This window comes from Triturus cristatus, chromosome 11 (assembly GCF_964204655.1).
Source record: "Triturus cristatus chromosome 11, aTriCri1.1, whole genome shotgun sequence".
Lineage (NCBI taxonomy): Eukaryota > Metazoa > Chordata > Amphibia > Caudata > Salamandridae > Triturus > Triturus cristatus.
Window position 1 is genome coordinate 1,123,058,075 of NC_140594.1, and position 26,329 is coordinate 1,123,084,403.

At 46.5% G+C, this 26,329-nt stretch overlaps 1 protein-coding gene and 1 pseudogene across 1 annotated transcript in view; both read right to left on the bottom strand.

Annotated features, from left to right (window-relative positions):
* The window catches only part of LOC146786163 (uncharacterized), a 656,587-nt gene that overhangs the window by 304,230 nt on the left and 326,028 nt on the right, over positions 1-26,329 (bottom strand). The gene's annotated exons all lie outside the window — the stretch shown is intronic.
* On the bottom strand, positions 838-956 carry LOC146786164 (5S ribosomal RNA; annotated as a pseudogene).

The window sequence follows — 26,329 nt, forward strand, 5'->3', positions numbered from 1 at the left end:
AGGGGTACTAGAGCATGTTGAAAATGATCCCTTAATAGCCTTCTTAAATGCTTTAACTTATGCTGCATGAGGATGCTTCGACCACCTTGGAATTGCCCACATTTATGAATGGTCCCTTGACTATCTGTTAGCCGATAACTGAACATCAAAAAGCCCCTTGGAGGCAGTAACCGCAAAAACTTTCTCTCCTCCGTAGTGAGGGAACAGGGTATGGCTAACCCGTGCAAGCAAAATTCTTTGCTTGGCAGTTGTGTCGCCCGACAAGTATGTTGCTGTTTCTGCCCTTGCATTCCAGGTATATTGATAAAGCAAGAACATCAACCTGCAACATGTCAGGGTTCTTGGCTTTGTCACAGGTTGTTGGTTGCCTAAGGTAAATACGCCGCACTGAGGCTTGTGTATAATATTGAAAATCTTTCACTTAACGCCGCCGATACCATGACAATGTTGCTGCACTGCCCTAAACATCATTCTCGACAGACAATGCAGCGAAGGACTCGATGTGCCTCCCTTGAAATGTGCGCATTTCCAATTTCCAAAGTACAAAGCTCTGTATTTACCGTTTTCAAAACCACCACAATGACACAAAGCAGCGGGGAGATAGGAGCCACCAGAGATCCGCAGCCCCTCCCGTTCTCACATTGAAGAGCACACGCGCCAGGGAAGCACAATTTATCCATTATAAATTTCACGGCAGCTCCTGTGCCCCGCAGCTGTAAGGGGGGGTAAGACATATGTGGGGCAGGCGCGCGGATGAACAGTGCAGTTAGCCAGTTGAAATTCCTAAACATATTTGGAAACACTTTACCTCCTCGATATACCTGTTTAGTAAATACCAAATTGTAGCACCTGGGATTCCCAGGCGGTCTCCCATCCAAGTACTAACTAGGCCTGACCCTGCTTAGCTTCCGAGATCGGACGAGATCGGGTGCATTCAGGGTGGTATGGCTTAAATATCCTAGTTTAACTGGTAGCAGGTTAACCAGGACTGCGTATATAACAAGCACCTGCAGCGATTGCACCAAGGACTGACCGCAAACAAAAAGTGCTTGCGATCATCGATGCATCGGCCATTCACACTCAGCGCTGCCAACAACCACCCGCAGTTACACCTCCCGCGAGGGTCGGCCGCCATTGAAGAATCCCGCAGACCCGACGCTGCGGACAACCTTGGGAAACGCTGCCAACGCTGACTGTACCACAACAAGAACCGTCATACGCCTATATACAAATGTCAAAACATTTAAAACGTGTGCTGGGGCACCGCAGCATGCCTCCAAACTTTGCAACCGAGTGAGGCTGCGACCCTTGCTTATGCCGAGTGCAGCATGCTCAGTGGTACCTATACCCAGGTGCTCCTGCTAGCGACCATTGTATCTGCCGACCGCAGCATGTTCGGTTGTACCTTAAACCGGACACTCCTGTTAGCCATCGGGACGCCGCAAGGATATGTTGCTCTGTACCCCACCAACCACGCGCCGTGCCTCAATCGTGCGGCATACAACAGAGGCTACAATCCATTCACAATAGCCACTGCTCACAGGATGTCTGTTGATTTTCCCGCACTTCAGGCACACAGGAAGGATAGCATATAACGGACCCGGCTTCCTTCCTGTCCCTACAACATTAAGTGCACTTGGCCCTACTGCCACCATCGTGGTAATGTAGTACCCACAACCTTCGCCCAGCGACCTCCCCATTGACTATTCAAGATCCAGGTCCGCTGGCCATGACTGTGCATGAATTCCGATACCCTGTCGGCCCCAGCCAGTCACCTATGGAATGCGTGTGCAGCGGCCGCCATCTTTGATCCACAACTTACACTTAATTCTCTGCGCCTTCATAACCGTCGCGGACCACTGTCCAAGTCCCGCAACCAGGTCCCTGCACATAATACGAACCGTCATCCAAATGAGCACCAGTGGTGAAACATATAAGGGGAGCACCCGCAGACCTACGCACTCGCGGGTTGCAGTAGCCCGTGAACCCTGTTTCTGCCGACTGCTGCCTGCTTCGAGGAAACTATGAGGCAGCGCCCACCATTACTCCTTAAGACTCGACCAGCCCTGCTGCTCAGTATCCCCCAACCATGCTCCCTTATTCGATCGAACGGACTACAGCAGAGAAATCCCTTTGTACCTCCCGGCACCGCGGAGCGCATCCGAAACATTAACACATACTGTTTGCAGCACATATGGGGTCCGTGACTTAAAAGCCCATACCGGTATTTATGGCCAAGTCGCCACTCCCCCTAACATTTCCCTTGCCGCTTTCCTGTTAATTGCTTTTCCCACCAAATGCAACAATAAACATTCAACTTATTTTACGGGGAGAATCACAGAATGATTCAGCAGGCACCGAGGCATGTACCTTATTCTCCAGCCTCAGTGACGCCCGCCCTGACCATGACGATCTTAATCACACCCGGTCCATAACGCTCCTGCCCCCGTCATGGCGCGACCTCGACGAGGGGAGGAGGAGAGGGCTGAGGTTGGCTCTTCAGTGAGTCGCTGCACGGGCTGACCCAGCAATCGGATGCCCGGGTAGGACCCCCCTCGCTCCGGCCCCCAGCCGGTCCCCATGCTGCACCCCCAGCCACAGGACCCGCAACCCAGCGATCCTCCAGCGTGGCCGAGCCGGAGCACCAGGGGAGGTGGAGGCCCGCAGTTGTAACTAGATAGGGGGTGAATAGAAGGAGGGGGGGCGACTCACTACACTATCTGGAGACCTCAACCACTAGACCGACAACAGGGGGCCTGGCCGGCACAGGCAAAGGCCCCCACTGGCCTCCTCGGGCCTGCACTCCCCACCTAAACCGACAACGCAACGAAGACACCCCGGCGGGCCTGTCTGGACGGCGTTGTCCGAGCCCGGCTGGACTGAGCCAGGAGCAGCTGCCCCTCGTAAAGAGGGCACCGGAAGCCAGGTAAGACCTGCCCTTCTTTTCAGGCTAGCCATCGTTACTAAAGCTAACAATAGCCGTGGTCGTCCAAGGTCTGCCATGCAAGTCCCACTCCTCGAACAAGAAAGTGCTGCCTCGGCTCTTAATCCTTGCTTACCATACATGAGAGTGCGTCCAGCCCCTAGCTCAGCGCAGATGCTCTGCCATCTGGCCTACCTCCTACACGTGGGAGTGTGTGTAGGTGGGGGCCCCACCATCATTACCGACCCCCACACCGCCCACTAGCCGCCCTGTGCATTCCCTGCAATCCATGCCCGTGGTAGCGAGGGCACGTCCCTCCAGCATGGCAGCCAACACGAGGGCATGCGAATCCCCAGATTGTATCTCTGGCCGAGAGAGGTGTTTGTATGTATGAGAGACGAGTTTATTTTAAACGTGAATCAACGCAGGTTTCGCCATGGCAACAAAGCGCCACGTGCAACCAAGCCTGCTGTGTTGAAAGAGCAGACCCCCTGGCCTGTCCCTAAATAAAGCCCAAGTCCACTTGAGCCTGTGGCTTTTACACATCGGCGCGCTACCACCTCTCAAAATAAGGCCTCGCACTCACCCCACCAAAATGGAAAGAGGAGACACGAAAAAGGAAGTCCATCACATCCCGCCTCTCATAGACAAAAGACCCCAGCTACACGAGACTTCCGGAGTTGGAAAGCCGTCCAACTCCCAAAGTGGACGTGGGAAGTCACAGCATGCATCCCTGAAAGCATCGACCGCTGACGTAAAAGCAACCTTTCTCCTCCGTGCAATATTTGAAAGACAAGCGTGCGTGTGCCCCATCAGTGGAATTTCTAAAAGTCAGAACTGTAAAACGGATACTTACGCGTAAAAGTGCCCCAAACTTTTTCACATGCAAAAAAGGGTGTGTTAATAATAAGCTATAAAGAGCGAGAGGGAGTGTCGCTACACACAGTCTGACTTTTTCCCACCAGGGCTAGCCTTACAATAACATGAATCGAGAAAGGCAATGCCCGCTTGCACACAAAGCTGGCTTTGTAACGAGCTTCCTTGTGTTGCTTCAGCACACTGATTGGAGAGAGGAGCTTGGAAAGCCGAGATGTGTGCTGCAATTGCAGCGCTGCGGATGGTAGGGCATTTCGTGGACATGCATGAGCTGGGAATTGCTGCCAGTTAATGGTGCCCACTTGCCAGGATAGAGGCGAGGTGAAGCCTGGTAAAAGAAGCCTCGCGGCACAGGCTGCACCCGATCATGCTTGTGCTATAGTCGCTGCTCCCAGTATCTAAAAAAAACGAAAGGTTTGGCGGGCTCTACTATCATGTGTGTTCTATCTCATAAAATATAGAAATTAAATATGCAGCCCTGACTATCATTTAAATTCGCAGTCTTGTATGACTAGTGGTGCCTAGGCAACATTAAAACAATGGGAGTTATAAGAAGCAGTGTTTTCTGCAGGGAGTTCGGAGGGCGATGGAGTTTGTCGTGACTGGGTCGCAGCAGTGGGCAGCGCCAGGAGCCCGGTTGCAGAAGCTTCCCGCCCGGGAATGCTGATGGCGCTGTTGCGCTCTCATGACTCGGAGCCTATATTATTTTTACAAGGGGAACAAAGCGCCAAGGAGCCCGGTTGCAGGAGCTTCCCGCCTGGGAATGCGGACGGCACTGTTGCGTTCCCATGACTCTGCGCCTTTTTTATTTCCCAAGAACAACATTGCCGTATTTGTCAGCCGTCGGTTGTGTTTATTTGCATCCACCTGGCAAGCCCCATTTCCTAGCCGCCTTCCTGGCTCCTCCCCCGAGGAAGGAGCACCCCTCTCTGCTGAAAGCGAGGAACCTGCATGGGCCTGCTCAGAGCGGGAGAAGCTGCCAGTCTCTCCCTCCAGCGGCCGCTGTGAGGAGGCAGAAAGTGCCGCGTCAGACCTCAAAACACAGACAGACCGCTTCTCTCCCCTCAGCGCGACCACTTGCTCGGAAAGGAAAATAAAGGAGAAGGCACGAGCACAACCGGGACGAGGGTGGGCGGGGGCCCCCAAGAGGTCACAGACTGCGGGAGGAGGGGTAGGGAGGGACAGGAAGAAAGTCTCTGCAGTGAAGGGGCCAGTAGCCATGGAAGGATACAAATGACTGACATGGCTATCATGGGGAGGGACTAACAAGCTTAAAACCAATCGAAAGGCAGCATTTATAACCTAAGCCAATCAAGAAGATGGGCCATAGAGTGGGCAGAGCTTCCACGAAGCTTCCACACTATAGTGTATACTGCATGCCTCGCAAAGTGTTGGCATAGCATTCGTGCTGCATCTCTAGGCGAGACCTAAAAATTAGACCATGTTCCCATATTGATGCGTTTAATTGTCTGCATTCCCTACCCACACTTGAAATATGTATTGGGGTCTCTAATTTTATTAAAGGGGCACTTGCCATTAGAAAACGTTATCAGCTGTTGTAGTTGTTCAAATTATTTTAAAATGTATTACTGTATTTTCTTTATGTGCTTCGTCCGAGACCATATTTTAATCACTTATATTTTATTGTGCATTTATATTTAATGTGGGATCTTACGAATTGTTCTCTGTTTTTAAAGAGGTCATGTTAGCTTTGAATTGTATTGCTGAATTTATGTACTTTTATGGTTTTCTTTCTTGAAACCGAATAAAGTTATTTTTGATTTGATACTGTATTTGTTTCAGTAAATTATCTGTGGTAGAAAACATGATACATTTATTGTTGTTTAGATTATCATATCAATGGGGTCGGTCGGAAGGGAATCCGAATCGGTTTTCCGAATGGCTTCCGACGGGTCATTCGGAAATCCTGCAGTAATCCCTCGGCCGGCTCTTTCCAGCCGAGGGATTAAGATAGCAGCTTCCCACTGCCTTTCTGCGCCGGCCTTTTCGACACAGAAAGACATTGGGAATCTGCTTTGGGGGCCCCAAGAAGGGTCGCTATGGGTGCAAGGCCACCAAATGGCAGCCTAGGGGTCATCCATGCCACCCGGTGCAGGGATGACCTGCACCTCTGCTCTTTGGAACGAGAGCATGCATTCCGGTCGGAATGCATGCTTCCATTGTAAAGAATAGGCATGCGACCAAACAGGGTTGGGTCGCATCCTAATTCCTGGGCTGGAACCGACGACAGGAGGTCACTCGGTTCCAGTTCCAAACCGATGTCGGACGGACTCCGGTCCGTCTGACATCGGAATCAGGCCCTAAGTGTTTTAAGGTGGGTAAAAGTGGTAGTTGGCCTCGGATGTGATCGGGGACTTTGGGAAGTACATCTTTTAAAGTTTTACATACGGCTCATAGAAGCGGGTGCTTGACTCTCTTAAATGTTGTAGTGGATGCCTTAATTCAATTTCTGTGACATTTGGGGGATGGTTGTGCTCCTTTACATTAATAACAAATTCAACTTTTGTAGTAGCACTCATATAGCATGCATTAGGGTAATATTTAGTACATTTCCAATTGACTCTTTCTGTGCTTGTACTTTCTTCGCTGTAAGTGTATTCCACATGAGCAAGTAATTGTTTTCCTTTCTGTGGTGTGATGTATCTTGCTATTTCTCTCATTTCATCTGAAAATTGTGTAATAACAAAATTAAATATTTAAAAATATATTATCCCTTTCACAGTAACATGTAAAATCACCTGTTTTGTTTGCTATTTCATACTAACATGTCTGTTCTTGCTGTACATTGCACTCTTTTTTTCTGTTTTTCCGTTAGGGTTCTTGAATTGTGAGTCAAGTTGCTTTTCATTGGAGGAAAGTAAAGTTTTTGTTTCATTTTAAACGTTTGTTTGTTGGTAGTTAATGGAGGGCTGAGAGAGTCTAGGTGCTATATATACATTTTTGAAATAATATTTTAATGTCTTAATTTGTTTTTCTTTTTTGGGGATTATTTATGATTATTCTAATTATGCATAACTTATAATGTTATTAGAATCATGATCGTTTTAACTGCTTATTGATTTTTTAATGTTATTTTGTATATTTTTGCTTTAAAAATATAGATTTCTACCGCTATTTATGCGGTCAAAATTCAATGTTCCGACATTTGTGTGCATTTATATGTCACAATATTTTTGCATCCCATAATTTTGTTATCGATATGAGTGAAAATAGATTTGACAATGATATTTTGGGTATCAATATTTATGCTTTTGTACGTTAAGTATTGGAAGACAATATTTTTAGAAACAATATTTATTGTCCGATATTCTAGGGAATCGATATTGTTTACATTGATATTATGTCAGTGATCTCTTCCCTCTATCTTGTTGGCACTTGCATGCACCGATGGTGCTTTTCCGCTTGTCCTACTCTTCTGGGTTCCAATGGATAGTACGGGATGGGCAGCAGCCTGGCCTCTTCTTGAACTCCATCTTTCATTAATGCCTTCTGGCATTCTGCCGGTCCACTGTTCTGTTAGTTTTGCTCTGCTTTGTGGTTTCATTCATGGCCCCAGGTAGTCCCTCCTGGATTCACTGGGTTTTGTCCATTGTCTCATCTCCCTAGTGGCTGTTGGTGTCCCAACTTCTTCATGGCATCTTGTGTTTGCTCGCTTTGCTGTATTCAGACTCAGCTTCAGTGTTCGTCTGGGTCTGTTATCTCTTAGTTGTCTGGGGCACTCCCTCGTTTTGACTGTCTGGCCTGGGGGCTGGTATTTCTGTGGTGGCCGCCCTGACACAAGACTCCCTCTTGATGGCGTTCTCTGTGTTGGCCACCTGTGGTTTGCCACACATCCTGAGGCCTTGTCTCTGGTCTCAGGGTGTTCTTGCTGTCTCCCTGTTTGCCTCTATTGGGGAGCATCTGAGTGTTGGTTCTTACGGCAGTCTCCCTTGTGGACTTCTGTCCACCTGTGGGTAGTTTTGTTGGCTCCTTGTCACTTTGTGTATTCCTTTTGGTTCTTTCTGGTCTTTGAGTGTTTTAGACATGGCCTTGATCTGGGTAACATTTCCTCCTGGTGTGGCGGGTTGGCTCCCATCTACCATTCTGTTGTGATGACTTGGTGTGATGCAGGCCTCGTTGGGGGCCCTGTGGCCCTGTTCCTCTTGGCCTGTGACTCTTACATCCTCCTTTGTGTTGCAAGGAGGGTTCATTCTTCTGCGGTTCTATCTGGTCCTTGGACTGGGCTTCCCCACAGGCCTGTCAACCTCTTTCCTCTGCCTCCTCTGCTTTGTCTCGCACTCGGTGTTGTTTGGGGGGTTCCTGGATTGTTGGTTTATCTGCCTGTCGTTCTTCATGGCAATCAGACTCTGGTGCTGCAGAGAACATCTTTCTTTGGACATGGGCCACCTGATTATTGGGTGAGGACTTACTGCTCTGGTAAATTCTCATATATTAAGGAATGCGGCGAAGGAGGACTCATAAGGTCATTATTTACCAGTCATCTTCATCGTTTGGTTTAATCCTTCATTCCCCGGTGTTGCAACCAAAATATAATGTGACAGAAACATCGTGTCCTAAATATCTTCTACAAAAATAACACCTCATTGGAGTTCATAGGAAATCAACAAAAAATACAATGGTTTTGTAAAGGATATTTAGGGCGAAATATAATAGTTTTGGTAGCAATAGTCTGACATGAAACCCCGCCCGCATGAACCACCGTAGAGTAGGATGAAAAACAGGAGCTCAATGGTCCCACATCTGGATGTCTTTGGACAGTTTTGTGTGTAAATGTCCACTTCGTTTACAGTGGTCATCATCTACTTCTAAACAATCCCAAATTTAGCAATTAATGGAACTGCAGTCACGTCGAGAAAGTATAAATGAATCCACAATCACAAGGTTTGGTAAAGCATGGAGACGAGATTCAAATTTATATATCTGCCCCTCGAGTGAACAACTTAACAAGTAGACCATAGACCCCGTACAAAAAAAATGTTTTACAGTAAACATAACACAAAATGATGGATCCCCCGTTCAAAGTCAAAGTCCAAATAAAAATGATTTGGATATCTTTTGAAACCATAAAAGTACATAACAATGTAACATTTTAAAATAATTCATACATTACATAGCAAAATGGATAGATGTATGACAATATCTAAATCTAAGATGTGCAAATTATTATTACATTTTTCAAGATATACCAATGTGCAAAAAACTAATGCACACCTGAGTCACCCATATCGCACAGATATTCATCGGCCTTGGGCAGAATGGGGCCCTCTGCATGGTTGGGGGGCCCTAAGGTGCTGGGGCCCCTCCACACCAAAGTGGCTGTACTTGACCAGTGTTACGCCCCTGCTTGTTTCATCACCAGCACAACAGACCCACAGAGCGCCCTCTAGTGTACACACCTTGACGAGTTCACCTTTAGGCCCCGCCCTATTGTCAGTGGGGCACCATCCTTGCAGACTGAGGACACTGCTGGAGAAAAGGGGGGCTGCAAGCCGTGCTGGCCACATTGTGTTTCAACGGAGCATGACCAAAAACCAATCTCGGCTGCGTCGCCACGCAGAGCGTGGAAGCACGCGCTGCCGCGTTCAGACGGACCGAGTCCTCACCTCTTGGAGGGTGGCACTGTCTGCACAGACCTGCTGCTGCACTGCTAACGCGCGACATCTATTTGTCAAGGTATTCCATAGTTTGCATCAATAATGCAGCAACCTATGTGTTTAGCAACAGCAAATGAGACAGTGAAATACTGTGTAGAACGCTCTTTAGTTAATATAAATCCGCTTCATTGCAAATCATTATGTTTTTGCTAAAGCTCTTTACAGTACATCCATGTGTCTGCATTACTCTGAGTCTTGGGCTGAGATTGGTGGGAAGGGGGGGGGGGCATCTCTTTCCACAGTGAACTGCACACACACTAACAAACACTGCTGCCATGCTTGCTTGTGCACTGGTTTGCAATTCGCTCTGCTATATGTTAGTGTAAGTTTTTATTATTCGAACAGCACACATACTGAGATCAGTTTTCACATGTTCTGAGGCAATGTGAGGGTTGTGTCTTGGGGCAGTATTAGCACACTCCGGTGGCATAACACAAGATCATGCCACCACCCCTGCAGAATGTGATGCCCCTGGAGCGCCCATATTTTACAGATATAAATATATTTTTTATTTTGGCGTTTTATATAGCGTGAACCTGACCCAAAGGTATCAGCGCGCTATACATGAGCACCAGTTGCGTTATAGACCGACACATTCATTTTGTTCTGTAGGGCACGGGGTGATTTGCCCAGAATCACAGCATGTTGAGCGTCCCTGTCGAAACTCGAACCCAGTTTCCCAGCGTCGAGATCCACCTTCTTTAGCCGTTATGCCACATCCTCTCCCCAGTTAGGATATCTCCCGATATTCATTGGCTTTAGGCTGAATGCGGGCCCCCTGAAGGGTTGGGGGCCCCTTGCATCTTAGGGCTGCAGGAGCCTGCATCACGCCCCTGGCACACTCTTAGTTCACGCCTAATTATAGAAAGTACCATTGTGCCCGGTGCGATGGCGAATTCCGCCAGCTCTTGGCTGCACCGGAGATGGCGCACCAGTGAAAGACAGAGCTGCTGTGTGAAACATTCTCAACAGGGCGCAGGGTTCACCACCGCAGGGGGATGTGATGGGGGATGTTTTGGGTCTCTTGAGCCCCAATGCTCAAATCCCAAAGGATGCTATCAGGGGCCACGCTGACTGTGTGCTATTTCTCATGAGGTGTACAGTCAGTGCCCCTCCTGCTGGCCATTTTGTGTCATGTGACCTTCTCTGTGCTACTGAACTAAAACAAAACATTGATGGTGGATCGCTTGAATTAATATCACCCACTGGTAAGTACTTGTGAACGCATCCCATCCAGGTTTTTATGCCCCCCATGGCAACTCGAGGTCGACTCAGCCATATGCAAATCAGCCTTGGCCGTTCTCCAATGGGAACAGTCCAGCCTGAACTGCCAAGACAGGTCATTCTCAGAACTGCGACACAAGCGCCCCAGAACCTGTTTCGCCCTCTTTGGGGCTCTGCAGTCCGGTGCAGCTTGGTTGCAGTAGGACAGTGACATGGGAACCACGTCTGGCCAAACCCAGAGGCACAGACGCATGCTGGCCTTGCCCACACTGAAGCTTTCTTCAGTAGCGGCGGACATAGCCCAAAATAATTTAAGGATAAGCGCCATTGTAGTGGGGTAGCATGGGCAGGCCACAGAGGCGGTTGCCTTGGGTGCAGAATTCTTAGGGTCATTCTTAGGGGTGCAGGGGCATTCTTAGGGATGCAAAATTTTAGGAGGAAAAGTGGAAGGATACTTGCCTGGCCCCAGGTGCTGGCAACCCATGGAATGGCGCTGCTGCCCCCCCACAGCTGCAGCCTTGGTGAATGACCGCACCAGCTTTACATTTGAAGTGTATGCACAGACTCTTACAAATTCAATATTTCCCACTTAAGGTACGCCCCTGTGAGTTATTCTGGGGCGCAGAACCCATCTAGCACATCAAATTGAGCATACCAGCCCTGTCCTGATGAGACCCCCAAGTCATTAGGGGTTCGAAACGCATCGACATACAGATTTCGCGGCAAAAAGGGCCTTTTAGGTCATGAGTACCCAACACCTATGGTCACCGTACTGAACATAAGAACTGGGCTGACTCTAGTGCTTAAGCGTATGGGCTCACCCTGGACTAAAGCCATTCACAGTGGGCTCCATTAATTTACTCAAGGTGCACACTCACATGGGATGGGAACCACTGGACCGGTGCTATCTCACAGCATTGAATGTCTTTTTGTAACCTCATTATCAAGATGAAATGTGCCCATTTTGATATTGATTCTAACTATTCACGTTTCACTCACTTTATTACTAACACTGGTGAGGACCACCCCTTCCCTCTCTCCGTCCACTGATTGTTAGTATTGTTAACACATTTCTCTTCAAGAATTAGGTCTATAATAAATTCTGACCAAATATACTTATCATTTTGTTATCAAATGTGTAAAATGCAGGCTGCACACTACTTTGTGCACATAATGTAAAATTTGACCTTAAAAATCCAATAAGGAATTGTGGTGTTGTCATTAATGTATTGTATACGCAGTATCTAGTTGTAGCTGTGGCATAGAGGGGCTCCACTATGGAATGCATAGATTCTAGGAGAGAATCTATACATGGACACCAAGCAGAGCGGTCGGGACCTGGAGGGGTCTTCTGGGCTCTGTGTATACTTCACTTATACTCATTCTGCGAATACCGCCAATAAATCCTCCATTGGTTAATTGAATGTATGTGATATATTCATTTAAGACAATGGAACCACCTACATTGATCTGAAAAGTTTTCTCAACTCTAAGTGGAGGAGGTGAACTTTTTGTTTATTTGCTGTTTCTGTAATATGGCACAGGCACAAAGGCAAAATGATGCCCTTATTTCCAAGAGGCCAACCGCCCACATGAACGAGGCAACACCCATTTGAGTCACAGAGGCCCAAAATTATTCATGAATGAAGGGTCCACACAAGCTTCTGGAGCCCTTCTGCCATACCAAAGTACCCCATGGAACAAACAGGGGCTCTTATCCAATGTTTTTAAAATTTTTGATGAAAAGCACTCAAAGACAAGCCTGGTACACAAACAATGCTTGCAAAAGTGCACACCGTATATGTAAAGTAATTGATCATTCGGGAATCTTTATTTATTCATTTCAAATTTTCAAGCTCCAGAGATCTTCTTTAGGCTGTGACAATATAATAAAAAACATGAATCATCATTCAAAAACCTCAGCAGCCGGACATCGGACATGGTTTTCCTCGCCTCCCCGTTGTGTTTGCTACCCGCTTCCCTTACCCCCGTTCACCATTGCCCCTCTACCTTTGCCCTCCGCATAAGACGTGTGTGCGCTAATAACCCACATTATTGTGTAATCTCATGGTTTTATTGTCTCCTCTGTCTATACTTGGCTACGTAACTATGTAATCTGCAACTCACTATGTAACCTGTGACTCGCTGATCCTCATGCAAAGCGCTCTGATAGCTCGGGGTCTAGCCAGCGCTATAGAAAACGTTGCAAATAAATACATTCAAAATACGTTAAAAAACAGTGTTCTCTTAAGAAAAACTCACTCATTTTGATTGTGCAGATGCAAAACACCACATCCTTGCACCTCACTGTCAACACCATTAATTCGTGTTATGAAGAATTGTGAGAAGGCCCTTCCTTCATCCTACACTTGATAATACCGCCGGGGTACTCATTCCCGCTGACACTACTCCGTTACCGACTACGTATTGTCCCCTGGCTACAATGCACACAACCAGTTCCCAACATACCTCATTAATCTGTGGCATGGCAAACAAGTATTCCAAAAGGTATTACAGAAAAGAATATTCTGAACTCTAAAAAGAAGACTTGGAATGGGGTAAGTTATGAGGCCCAAGGTGGTACCAATATGAGAATGCAACCCGCAGGAATTTCTTTATAGAAACACCTTACCCAGTAAAGCAGTCTGGTTTAATATCTTTCCAAGTTTAATTAATTCAGCATTTTCATGACCCAATTAAGGTGTGTGTGTTCATAAATTCCCCGTGCATCGCATCTGGAAAGAGAGAAGAAAGTACAAATGGGATTTCTAAAACATAGCCAACCTGTTTTATTACCAAATAGTGCTTCTAAATTCTGACCAATCTTTCCCCTACAGCCACACTCACAGTCATCGGTTCTAAAGAAGGGAGCCAGGCCCTACAGATTCACCACTCCATACAATTAGCTATTTAATCATTACTATATTCTACAAATTATTGACTTTCCTAAAGCGTCATTGAGGTCATACCAAATGGCGTTACTATGTCTTCTAAAGAGTGACGGTAATATAATTGCATTTTGCGAGCTATTTGCCTATATTCAGCTGGTCACGCCACGACTGCATAAAGTAGTGTCGCTTCTATATGTGTTTTAGTGGCGTCAAACGATGGCGCCATCTTGGATCGCTTTTATGCTCCAAGCGAGTATCCCCACGTACTCGCCCCGTGCATCTTGTATTCATGCATGGTTGCAACCATGTACATCTGGATTTGGTATTTGCTCACCAATGAATCGTTTTCAAATAACAATCCATTCAATCTTATGCCTCACAGACACTGGTGCGCCACCAAACCCATTTTATCAGGTGCATCGCATACTTTCAGTAAACCCTAAAATATTTACCATTCAGAACCATCTGAAATATTTCATGAGTTCCATATGCGGGATAACCTGAGAAAACTATCCCTATATTTGAAAAATGTATAGTTAGTACACTTAACTCAACAATGTATTGCAATTCCACATACTCCATTGTGTCCACAATCCACGCCATCTTGGAATGGTATTTTTATACTCCTAGTGAATGGCACCACCTTCAGGCAGTGCGCGTCTCATATCATGAACACTCCCATTATGTACAACTAGACTCCAGGCTTCCCTATCAAAGCGCCTTTGTCGATTCTCAGTCCATTCACACATCAAGTTGTGGTGGTCGCAGGTTTCCAGGCATACTAGGGGATGTCATGGGATATTTTTCCAAGTTGCTCTATCCTCAATGGTGAGTTGTACGAATTAAACAACTCTGCACTGGTGAAAATGAGCCTGCTTTCCAATTAAAAAAAAAATATATATATATATATATACATATATATATATATATATATATATATATATATATATTCATCACGGGAAAACATTTTCTCCATGGAGAAAATGCTACACCCTACAGTTTCATGAAATTTGGAGAGTTCCGTCATCCTTTCCAACTTGGAAAGGGAATTCACTTCAGCCTTCTGCTGGAGCAAATCTCCAACCATTTTCAAGGTGGGAAAAAGTTGCAGAGGAGTTTGTGAATGCAAAATATATATGCAAAATATATAATTCATTTACTATACAAAATGAGTTAGTGACCTGGGTCCCTAGTCTTTTGGCCCTAACCGCACAGACCAAAACAATTCCAGTAAATGATTTAAAGTGTGTTTTGGCTTTTCTGCAGAAAAAGCATTTCACACCGGATAAGCCCCTCCTTCTAGGCTTTCCTTTAACATGATGGTGCTCACTTGCTTCTTCCGTCAGCACTTCCTTTTGCAGGAGTAGGTTTCTGTGTGCTTCTATGATGGATATGCCAAACAAGTCTGGCTTGACTACCAACAAATCTATGACTTTGTGACAATTTACTGGATGGAGTTGCATGAGCACCGCTTATAGCACTTTTTACTCGTGCTCGCTTTACAAAAAAGTAAGTGGACATTTTTACTGGCCTACACAGAATGTCCATTTGCAAACTTTGATAAATCCCGATTCTCTTACTCAAGTTTCACAAATGACATGTAATTTTTACTTTTTGTGCAGGGTCAAAGTTTTTAGATTAGTGCTCTTTCTTAAAAAAAAAGTCACATTTCTGAATTTGCAAATTTGTGCCTTTTATCCCAGCTCCAGTGTAGCCGGTACAATAGCATGGAAGTCTGTATTTTTTTTCCGGGAAAGGAAGTTGTTTCTTGATGGGAAGCTGTGTACTTGTAACTTTATGTACCTTAATTCTGGAATGCAACCCCGATAAGTGTTTGAATAGGTGGGGGCGAGAGGGGGAGCTGTTTGGTCACTGCATGGTTCTTACTCCTCCTCCCCCTCTATGCGCGCCTCTTCTCCCACTGGAGGGGAAATTTATCACCCTCGCTTTCAGAAAGCTCTTAAATTAGATGAAATGTTACAGGCAACAAATGCCTGTAATTAAACAATGCCATAAACAGAGTACTTTCGCATTCCTGAGCTCCATATTAACTAATAGGCCAGCACTTTGTATGGAGAGGAAGGGCGCCGCCGGTAATAACCACAAAGGGCTCATAATGTTAATTATCACAACGTAATTAAAAGAACATAAAATGACTCACACTTTATTAAATCATGTCTCCAGGGCCTGCAAAACATGTGCAGGTGTGCGTGCATGCACGTTTGTGGGAGAGTCCACGCATCAGCGTGTATGCTCATTGGGACGTACGCTGCGGAAGTAGGCGGGCCTAGACCTATTCTGCTGCAAGCACGCTGCAGTGTCCATGGCTGAGAAAAGAAAAGGAGCAATTCACACAGGCATGAGGAGTACCTGTAGTAGTTTTACACAGAGCTTTAAGTGGGATGAAAAAAACTGGGGGTTTCTCAAAGGGGCGTGGCCGATGTAATTAAGGGCGTGGCTTAAAAACACGAAAGCTACAAATCTGTGCTTAGCAAAGTGTGCCGCCCAACTGGTATTTTGCTATTTCTGTCATTGCATCCAAATATATAATACAACAAGTAACATTATACCGACAACAAGCCAGGACTATTGGCTTGGTCAATGGTTGTTAGTTGCATAAGATAAATAAGCAACAACTATGGCTTTGATGTATTAAATAATGAAAATGCTTCAGTTCTGAAATGATGAGACTGTGAAAGAACTATAGCTAGTCTCTTTGAAGTTAGATCAAAGGCAGTGAAGGGTGGAACTGCTGCAGAGTTAAGTTTTTTTCCCCCCTGAGGGTGAGGGCAAAAATGGACAGCCCAATAGAGACCCGTCTCAGTAACTGCTTTTTAGAACTGCCGGAGCTGAGCACCGGCAGGACCCGGCCCACATAAAGCCCTGGTTTTACATGAGTACTATTTTACTCACTCATAAAAGCCTTTGTGAGTTGGCCTTGACTCGTCCAACTCTGTAAAGAGAGCACAGCCCTTTCTATTTGTGCTAAATACATATGAATATTTCCTGAATATTCCCATTTCATTCACTTTTATGATGTGTTGGGGTCATTTCACAGAGACCTTTAAGAGAAAGGGAAGTACTACAACAGGATTCCTATTTCACATGTTTATGAATGCCTCCATGAGTCGGCCATACTGCATTCCATCCTTCAGCCAATAGGAAAGCAGTGCTGGTCATGACGAAATATTGGTGTGGTAGAGGGAAGATCTAGAGGCCCTAATCCAGAATCTCTATGGTTTGATGATACTTTTAGCAGCCGAAAGTGTGAAGGGCAAAAAGCAGAAAACAATTGACTAAAGTTTACTCCAGCACTTGATTGTGCAAGTTAAGTGTAAAAGTAAACAATAACAAGAAGGTCATCATTAAAGTCAAATATTCATTTCTTCCAGTCCTGAATGACCCTGGGCGTAGGATTACGCTACGCTCGCGTAGTTTGCGCAACTACGCGCTACGCGAATTGCACGTAGCACAGTGCAAAAATGCGTAGCGGGCATTTTTTGCTTGCTCTCGGTCCTCAACATCAAGTTGGCGACCGCGAGCGAGCAAAATGACATCCCGGCGAGACTTTTTCCTCGTTCGCGATCAGCAACATCAAGATGCCGATCGCGGGCGTGGAAAATAAACCTCCCGGCGAGATTCTCAACACGGGGAGGTCAGGTTTCTCATTGCAAGTGGTCGCGTATGCTCACGACCGCTCGCAATCAGAAACTACCAGTCCGCGTTGAGAAAACTGCCGCTCGAGTACAAATCTACTCGAGCGGCAGAAAATGACCGCTTGCACTGTGCAAGATGCTGTTTGCAATGATTGCACAGTGCGGACAAGCATCCGGCACTGTGCAATCAGTGCGAACGGCATTTTCCCTACCGCACTACGCAGCTTGCGTAGCTTGCGTAGCGTGCGTAGTGCGAAGCGCAGCGTAGCGTAGCGCTACTACGCAAACTACACCCAGAGTTAGTACTGAATAGCAAAAGCTGATCTAAATCCAAGACTATCACTAGGGCTATATAATAAATAGTCATTCCACCCCAAATTTTGAAGCTGTTTATAGCCATCAACACTGCTCGGAAAGTATGCGTTTCTTCATCGCAGAAATGAAATCTTGAATTGCCCGATTCGTATAGCTTAATCCCTGAATGATAGTTTTTTATTGCTGCTTTAGATGTGAATTAATTTTAAATATCTTGAACGTTCCTCTACGTAGTTGTGTTGCTCCAAGCTTTCTGGTCTATTAATTATGAATTAGTGAGAATTAAGACATTCTTGCACACCGAAAAATTGTTTTATGGTTTGCAAAGATGTTCAGTCCGGGCTAAAGATGGCCGCTGTCTGCGAGACAAAATGTCACCAAAAATTCCAAAAGTACATAGATTAGGGCTGGCTTTACAGTGATAAACAGCATTGGCTCATGCAACGTATATAAATGGCATTTGTGAAGGTCTGTTTTTCCAAGCAGTGGCGCATCAAAGCCAAATCTGCAGGCTTTGCAAACTCTTGTTCTCTTCAGCAAGCAAGTCTTACATGAGTAGGTCACAGCTATACCAGGTGTAAGACACAAATAGTCACAGAAAATCAAATCAGCCTAGATTTTCAAGGATAATTCGTTATAAATAGTAAATATAGACTCCATTATGGTCAATGGCTGGTCTTCATAATAATAGGCATGTTATGTGGTGTGTGCGCGCGCACAGGCACATGAGCCTTTGGCTTTTCTGTGGCTACCGTCTTATAACCCCTCTCTGTCATCCCTCATAGAAGGAAGATGCCACTGGCAGGTATCTTGATCACAGCCATTGCTTAATTTGTCGGAGCCAAAGCTTTGCTCAGGAGCCTGTGACCAGCACTATCAAATATCAGGAATACAGAATACCAAGGGTGTGTAGTCTTGATTCCACCTCTTGCCTCTTTCATCCCTCGTCAGACACCTCTGTCCCTTTATCTCACTCTCGCAGGTTATTTTCCTTCCCTGCTCCTCCCTTGTCATTGTTTTTCCATCTACTCCTTCTCTTCCTCCTTGTTTCTTCATTTTGGTTTTCTTTCTTTCTTCCTCTGAATCAAAATTTGATAAGGAAAGATGGGTGACGATCGCCAAATATGAGTGCTTGTGGAAGTCACCTGCAGCCACCAGCTCAAATTAAGCACTGATCTCCGTTCAGATATTTTCTGCAGCTTTTTCCAGGGGACTCCCCTTCCAGCCTTCTCAGACTAGCTCTATGTTATGTTATGTTATGTTATTTTAATTTATTCAGCGCACAGCTACTCGGAAGTGTCCCGGCGCTATAGACCGCTGGGAAACCCGTCCTGGCTATCCCTGTGAGATGGTCCCTTTCTGGGTATCTCCAAGGTGAAACCAGGCATCCCCGGCGTCTGTGGGGGGCCATTGTAGAGATGAGGCAAGCTTAATGCCCAGAGTTGCCGAGTGTGTTCTTGGTTAGAGTAGGTACCGAGGCGAGAATTATCGAGTCCGTTATGACCCTGGTCCACGACCCTGCCGCGTCGGGAATTGAACCATGGTTCCTGGCCAATTCTCTGCTTACGGATCTGCCGCCTCTAACCAGTGAGCCACACCTCTCCACTGCAGATGGCAGCATTGTTGCCAACATGCAGAAGTGCCCTGCACCACATCAAACTCCATGCAGGCTCTAAATTCATCATGCACTGAGACCTGTCCGAATGAGGGAATAAATCAGATACGCACCTCACTCACGTGGCCATACAGGCGATGCATACAAATGTACTTTACTGCTCAGACAAAGAGCTTTTCTTCATCAGTGCCTTGGCACCCAGCCATCTTGGAGCATAGGATGAAATATGGCACATGTAAGAAACCCCTTCGTCTGCTGGACAAATCCCAGTATCCAGGAGCACACGTTGAAATAGAGTACATTTAAGAAACCCAGAGATTCCATGCGACTCCTGGACAAGCCCCTGTATCCTGGACACACGATGAAATAGAGTACATGTAAGAAACCCAGAGATTCCATGCAACTCCTGAACAAGCCCCTGTATCCTGGAGAACACGATGAAATAGAGTACATGTAAGAAACCCAGAGATTCCCTGCGACTCCTGGACAAGCCCCTGTATCCTGGAGAACACGATGAAATAGAGTACATGTAAGAAACCCAGAGATTCCCTTCGACTGCTGGACAAATCCCTGTATCGGGGAGCACAAGATGAAATAGAGTACATGGACAAATCCCTGTATCCAGCAGCACACAATGAAATAGAGTACATGTAGGAAACCCAGAGATTCCCTGCGACTCCTGGACAAATCTGTGTATCTGGGAGCACACAATGAAATAGAGTACATGTAAGAAACCCAAAGATTCCCTGCGACTCCTGGACAAATCCCTGTATCCGGGAGAACACAATGAAATAGAGTACATGTAAGAAACCCAAAGATTCCCTGCGACTCCTGGACAAATCCCTGTATCCGGGAGCACACGATGAAATAGAGTACATGTAAGAAACCCAAAGATTCCCTGCGACTCCTGGACAAATCCCTGTATCCGGGAGCACACGATGAAATAGAGTACATGTAAGAAACCCAGAGATTCCCTGCGACTCCTGGACAAGCCCCTGTATCCTGGAGAACACGATGAAATAGAGTACATGTAAGAAACCCAGAGATTCCCTTCGACTGCTGGACAAATCCCTGTATCGGGGAGCACAAGATGAAATAGAGTACATGGACAAATCCCTGTATCCAGCAGCACACAATGAAATAGAGTACATGTAGGAAACCCAGAGATTCCCTGCGACTCCTGGACAAATCTGTGTATCTGGGAGCACACAATGAAATAGAGTACATGTAAGAAACCCAGAGATTCCCTACGACTCCTGGACAAATCCCTGTATCCGGGAGCACACGATGAAATATGGTACATGTAAGAAACCCAGAGATTCCCTTCAACTGCTGGACAAATCCCTGTATCCGGGAGCACAGGATGAAATAGAGTACATGTAAGAAACACAGAGATTCCCTGCAACTCCTGGACAAATCCCTTTATCCGGGAGCACACAGTGAAATAGAGTACATGGACAAATGCCTGTATCCAGGAGCACATAATGAAATAGGGTACATGTAAGAAACCCAGAGATTCCCTGTGACTCCTGGACAAACCCCTGTATCCTGGAGCACACAATGAAATAGGGTACATGTAAGAAATCCAGAGATTCCCTGCGACTCCTGGACAAACCCCTGTATCCTGGAGCACACAATGAAATAGAGTACATGTAAGAAACCCAGAGAAGATTCCCTGCGACTCCTGGACATGCCCCTGTATCCTGGAGAACACGATGAAATAGAGTACATGTAAGAAACCCAGAGATTCCCCTCGACTGCTGGACAAATCCCTGTATCCGGGAGCACACGATGAAATAGAGTACATGTAAGAAACCCAGAGATTCCCTACGACTCCTGGACAAGCCCCTGTATCCAGGAGCACACAGTGAAATAAAGTACATGGACAAATCCCTGTATCCAGGAGCACACGATGAAATAGAGTACATGTAGGAAACCCAGAGATTCCCTGCGACTCCTGGACAAGTCTCTGTATCCAGGAGCACACAATGAAATAGAGTTCATGGTCAAATCCCTGTATCCAGGAGCACACGATGGAACAGAGTACAGGTAAGAAACCCAGAGATTCCCTGCGACTCCTGGACAAATCCCTGTATCCGGGAGCACACGATGAAATATGGCACATGTAAGAAACCCAGAGATTCCCTGCGACTTCTGAACAAATCCCTTTATCTGGGAGCACACAGTGAAATAGAGTACATGGACAAATGCCTGTATCCAGGAGCACACAATGAAATAGGGTACATGTAAGAAACCCAGAGATTCCCTGCGACTCCTGGACAAACCCCTGTATCCTGGAGCACACAATGAAATAGAGTACACATAAGAAATCGAGAGATTCCCTGCGACTCCTGGACAAACCCCTGTATCCAGGAGCACAGGATGAAATAGAGTACATGTAAGAAACACAAAGATTCCCTGCGACTCCTGAACAAATCCCTGTATCCGGGAGCACACAATGAAATAGAGTACACGTAAGAAACCGAGAGATTCCCTGCGACTCCTGGACAAACCCCTGTATCCAGTAGAAGTGATGAAATGGAGTACATGGACAAACCCCTGTATCCTGGAACACACAATGAAATAGAGTACACGTAAGAAACCGAGAGATTCCCTGCGACTCCTGGACAAATCCCTGTATCCAGTAGAAGTGATGAAATGGAGTACATGGACAAACCCCTGTATCCTAGAACACACAATGAAATAGAGTACACGTAAGAAACCGAGAGATTCCCTGCGACTCCTGGACAAATCCCTGTATCCAGTAGAAGTGATTAAATGGAGTACATGGACAAACCCCTGTATCCTGGAACACACGATGAAACAGAGTACACATAGGAAACACAGAGATTCCCTGCGACTCCTGAACAAATCCCTTTATCCGGGAGCACACAGTGAAATAGAGTATACGTAAGAAACCTAGAGATTTCCTCCGACTACTGGACGAATCCCTGTATCCGGGAGCACACAGTGAAATAGAGTACATGTAGGAAACCCAGAGATTCCCTGCGACTCCTGGACAAATCCCTTTATCCGGGAGCACACAGTGAAATAGAGTACATGTAAGAAACCCAGAGATTCCCTGCGACTCCTGGACAAACCCCTGTATCCGGGAGCACACGATGAAATAGAGTACATAGACAACTGCCTGTATTCAGGAACACACGATGAAACAGAGTACACATAAGGAACCTAGAGATTCCCTGCGATTTCTGGGCAAATACCTGTATCCTGGACACACAATGAAATAGGGTACATGTAAGAAACCCAGAGATTCCCTGCGACTCCTAGACAAACCCCTGTATCCAGGAGCACAGGATGAAATAAAGTACACGTAAGAAACACAGAGATTCCCTGCGACTCCTGAACAAATCCCTTTATCCGGGAGCACACAGTGAAATAGAGTACATGGACAAATGCCTGTATCCAGGAGCACACAATGAAATAGGGTACATGTAAGAAACCCAGAGATTCCCTGCGACTCCTGGACAAACCCCTGTATCCTGGAACACACAATGAAATAGAGTACACGTAAGAAACCTAGAGATTTCCTCCGACTATTGGACGAATCCCTCTATCCGGGAGCACACGATGAAAGAGTACATAGACAACTGCCTGTATCCTGGAGCACATGATGAAATGGAGTCCATGGACAAAATCCCTGCATCCAGGAGCACACAATGAAATAGAGTACATGTAAGAAACCTAGAGATTTCCTCCGACTACTGGACGAATCCCTGTATCCGGCAGCACACAATGAAATAGAGTACATGTAGGAAACCCAGAGATTCCCTGCGACTCCTGAACAAATCCCTTTATCCGGGAGCACACAGTGAAATAGAGTACATGGACAAATGCCTGTATCCAGGAGCACACAATGAAATAGGGTACATGTAAGAAACCCAGAGATTCCCTGCGACTCCTGGACAAACCCCTGTATCCTGGAACACACAATGAAATAGAGTACACGTAAGAAACCGAGAGATTCCCTGCAACTCCTGGACAAATTCCTGTATCCTGGAGCACACAATGAAATAGAGTACACGTAAGAAACCTAGAGATTTCCTCCGACTACTGGACGAATCCCTGTATCCTGGAACACACGATGAAATAGAGTACACGAAGAAACCAAGAGATTCCCTGCGACTCCTGGACAAATCCCTGTATCCAGTAGAAGTGATGAAATGGAGTACAAGAAAAATCCCTGTATCCTGGAACACACAATGAAATAGAGTACACGTAAGAAACCTAGAGATTCCCTGCGACTCCCGGACAAATCCCTGTATCCTGGAACACACAATGAAATAGAGTACACGTAAGAAACCGAGAGATTCCCTGCGACTCCTGGACAAATCGCTGTATCCAGTAGAAGTGATGAAATGGAGTACAAGAAAAATCCCTGTATCCAGGAGCACACGATGAAATAGAGTACATGGACGAATCCCTGTATCCGGGAGAACACGATGAAATATTTATTTCTCTTCTCTCATCCCAGACACTGCCACTTGCCCTGTCCCTACAATCTTACTTTTCTTACATTTATTTGCTCTTTGTTTTGCTGGAATGTTCGTAGTTGCTCTAATGGTGCCTCTTTTTTTACTTTCCACTTCGAGAGCGCTTGTCCCATTTCCTAAAGTCATGAGTTTGGCATTAGAGAGGTTTTGCATGTGGTCTTCTATTGCAGGCCTCTATCATCTGCATTACCTTGCTACATACAATGGTGGACCGTCCACTTCATCTTTCGGTAGCCATGCCCTCATCTTGTGGTACTACGGTTTTACGGCTGCACCCGCCGAGGTTCGGTGGCCCAGGTGGAACTGTGTTGATAATTTAATATGGGGCTACCAGAACCGCCGCTGACGGACTCTGTCGACCCATGAAGGCCGTGGCTTATACAAAGCCGGGGTGCTCTACCATAAGAGGGACACCCACAGGGTAATCGAACATATCATCTAGCGGCAGGCGAGGGGCATAGGAGCACAGTGGCTATGATTGGAGGTGGTGGAATGTGGCAATCTGAAAGTACGGAATGGAGCATCAAGGCTCGAATGACAACGCACCGTAACGAATGCCCCACTGCCGGCCTTTGAGGAATACAGATCTCCCATTGGCTAAAGTACCACCTATTAGATTTCAGGTTGGTTTGAATGTCACTAATGCTCCAGGAGTTGAGGCTTTCCGCACTGAAGAAGGCAGAAGCCAGAAACGCGTCTGCGGATGATGTAAGCCTACGACAAACCCCGTGTGGAAATTTAGTTTACAAATGAACATTATCTGCGCCATCTTGCCTCTTTCCAGCGCGACACACAGGAAAGCGCACGGCAGCCATTTTAGGCACTTTTTGCTCATTGCCGATCGCCAGCGCGTCCCCCTGGCGCTGCAAGCATCCCCCGCGCGCCGGCCACCCCCGCTCTCTCATACACAGGCCATAAACCCTCTCCTTCTGCGCGACCCTGCCATGGAATCACACCCCGTGCCTGACCAACACCTCCTTTCATCCCATACATGGTCATACATCCTTCCTGATAACCCCCATCCTCCGCGCCCGATTGTCCGAACCGATCCCAGGCCATCACCTAGCCCTACGGCTGCAGTTTATTGCCCCTACTGTAAGGAAAACACCCCACATCAAAGGGATTACAGCAGATCAAGGCCCTCACCCCCTGAGACCCGACCGGTTGCACACACCCCCGGGAAGTGGCGGAATGTCCAGCTGTGTGATAGCCATCTCCTACTGTGGGTGGGGTGGGGACTTCCACTGTAGATATGTGTGGGAACGAGCTCGAAGTGGGGATTCGGAGGATGTTCTTTCTTACATCAAAGTGATCTCAAGAATGTGCCATGTATGATAACCCTGCAATAAAGTCATAAACGTGTGTATAAGAGACCAGGTCTCAGAGATGCAGTTAGAGCACCTCGTGACGATACCTTGCTGTCTGATCTGATGTGTTCTGCTCCGACAGAATAAAACTTTGTTTCCTGCCTTCCAGTCTCCGGCGCCTGCCTCTTTTATTGGTAAATTATCGAATGGTATAAGAGGCGATTACCGCCGGGCAATACTTGAAAGGTTATCGACTGAAACTGCCGCTACCGTTTAACAATTGGCGTCCCAAGCGTGGGGCCCATCAGCGACACGTGGATCTAGTGGGAGAGGTCCCGACGACAGAGTGAACGACTGCAACGATCGGGAGAGCTCCTGACCGATAGACCCTCGTCTGGCAGCCGATCATCCGAACTTCACTGGTTCCGAGCAGACCTCTCTCGAGTGATCTACGGTCCTGACTGGGAACCATCAGGAGTGCCGCGGCAAATACGGAGAGTAGAGGACGATCGGGCGCTGGAGGCGGAAGACGAGAAACTGTCCACGCGGTCCGGGTAAGGTCGTGAAACACGACAAATTGCGAAATAATTGATTGATTGATTGAAATACTAGTATTGCTCATTGATTGTTCTCTTTGAGATATTCGCTGTCTACAAACGGGGAGGAGTAGAAATACTCTCTCTCTCTCCCTTTGCAGATAGTGAAGGGTAGGTAACGCAGACTTTTGTCCCCGTTGTAACCCGTCGTGCCTATCTTTATCTCCCCACTGATTGATTGTCCGAACATTGATTGTTTTGAAGAATAGTGCTCTTTGAGATATTCTCTGTTTGCAAATAACGTAGAATAGAAATATTCTGTCTAGTCTTTGCAAATAGTTAAGGGTAGGTAACGCAGACTTTTGTCCCCGTTGTAACCCGTCGTGCCTATCTTTATCTCCCCATTGATTGATTGATTGTCCGAACACTAGCTGTTCGATATTGGTTCTTTTGGAGGTATTCTCTGCTTACAAATAACGAGGAATAGAGATATTCTGTTTAGTCTTTGCAAGCAGTGAAAAGATAGGTAGTGCTGACTTTTGTCCCCGTTGAAACCCGTCATGCCTATCTTCTCCCCACTGATTGGTAGTTGGTTCTGCCCGGACCGCTTATTAGAGGTGAACCATCCGGCTCCTCTGGAAGGCACCCCTAATAAGGACATGTTCACTAAATACGAACTAATCGCCGTAGTTTGTAGCAAGCTATGGCATAAAATATACAAAGGGGGACCCCGAGAGTCAGTGGCCACTGGTAGGATCCTTTTTGACCCTACAAAACTAAAGAAACGCTAGGAAATA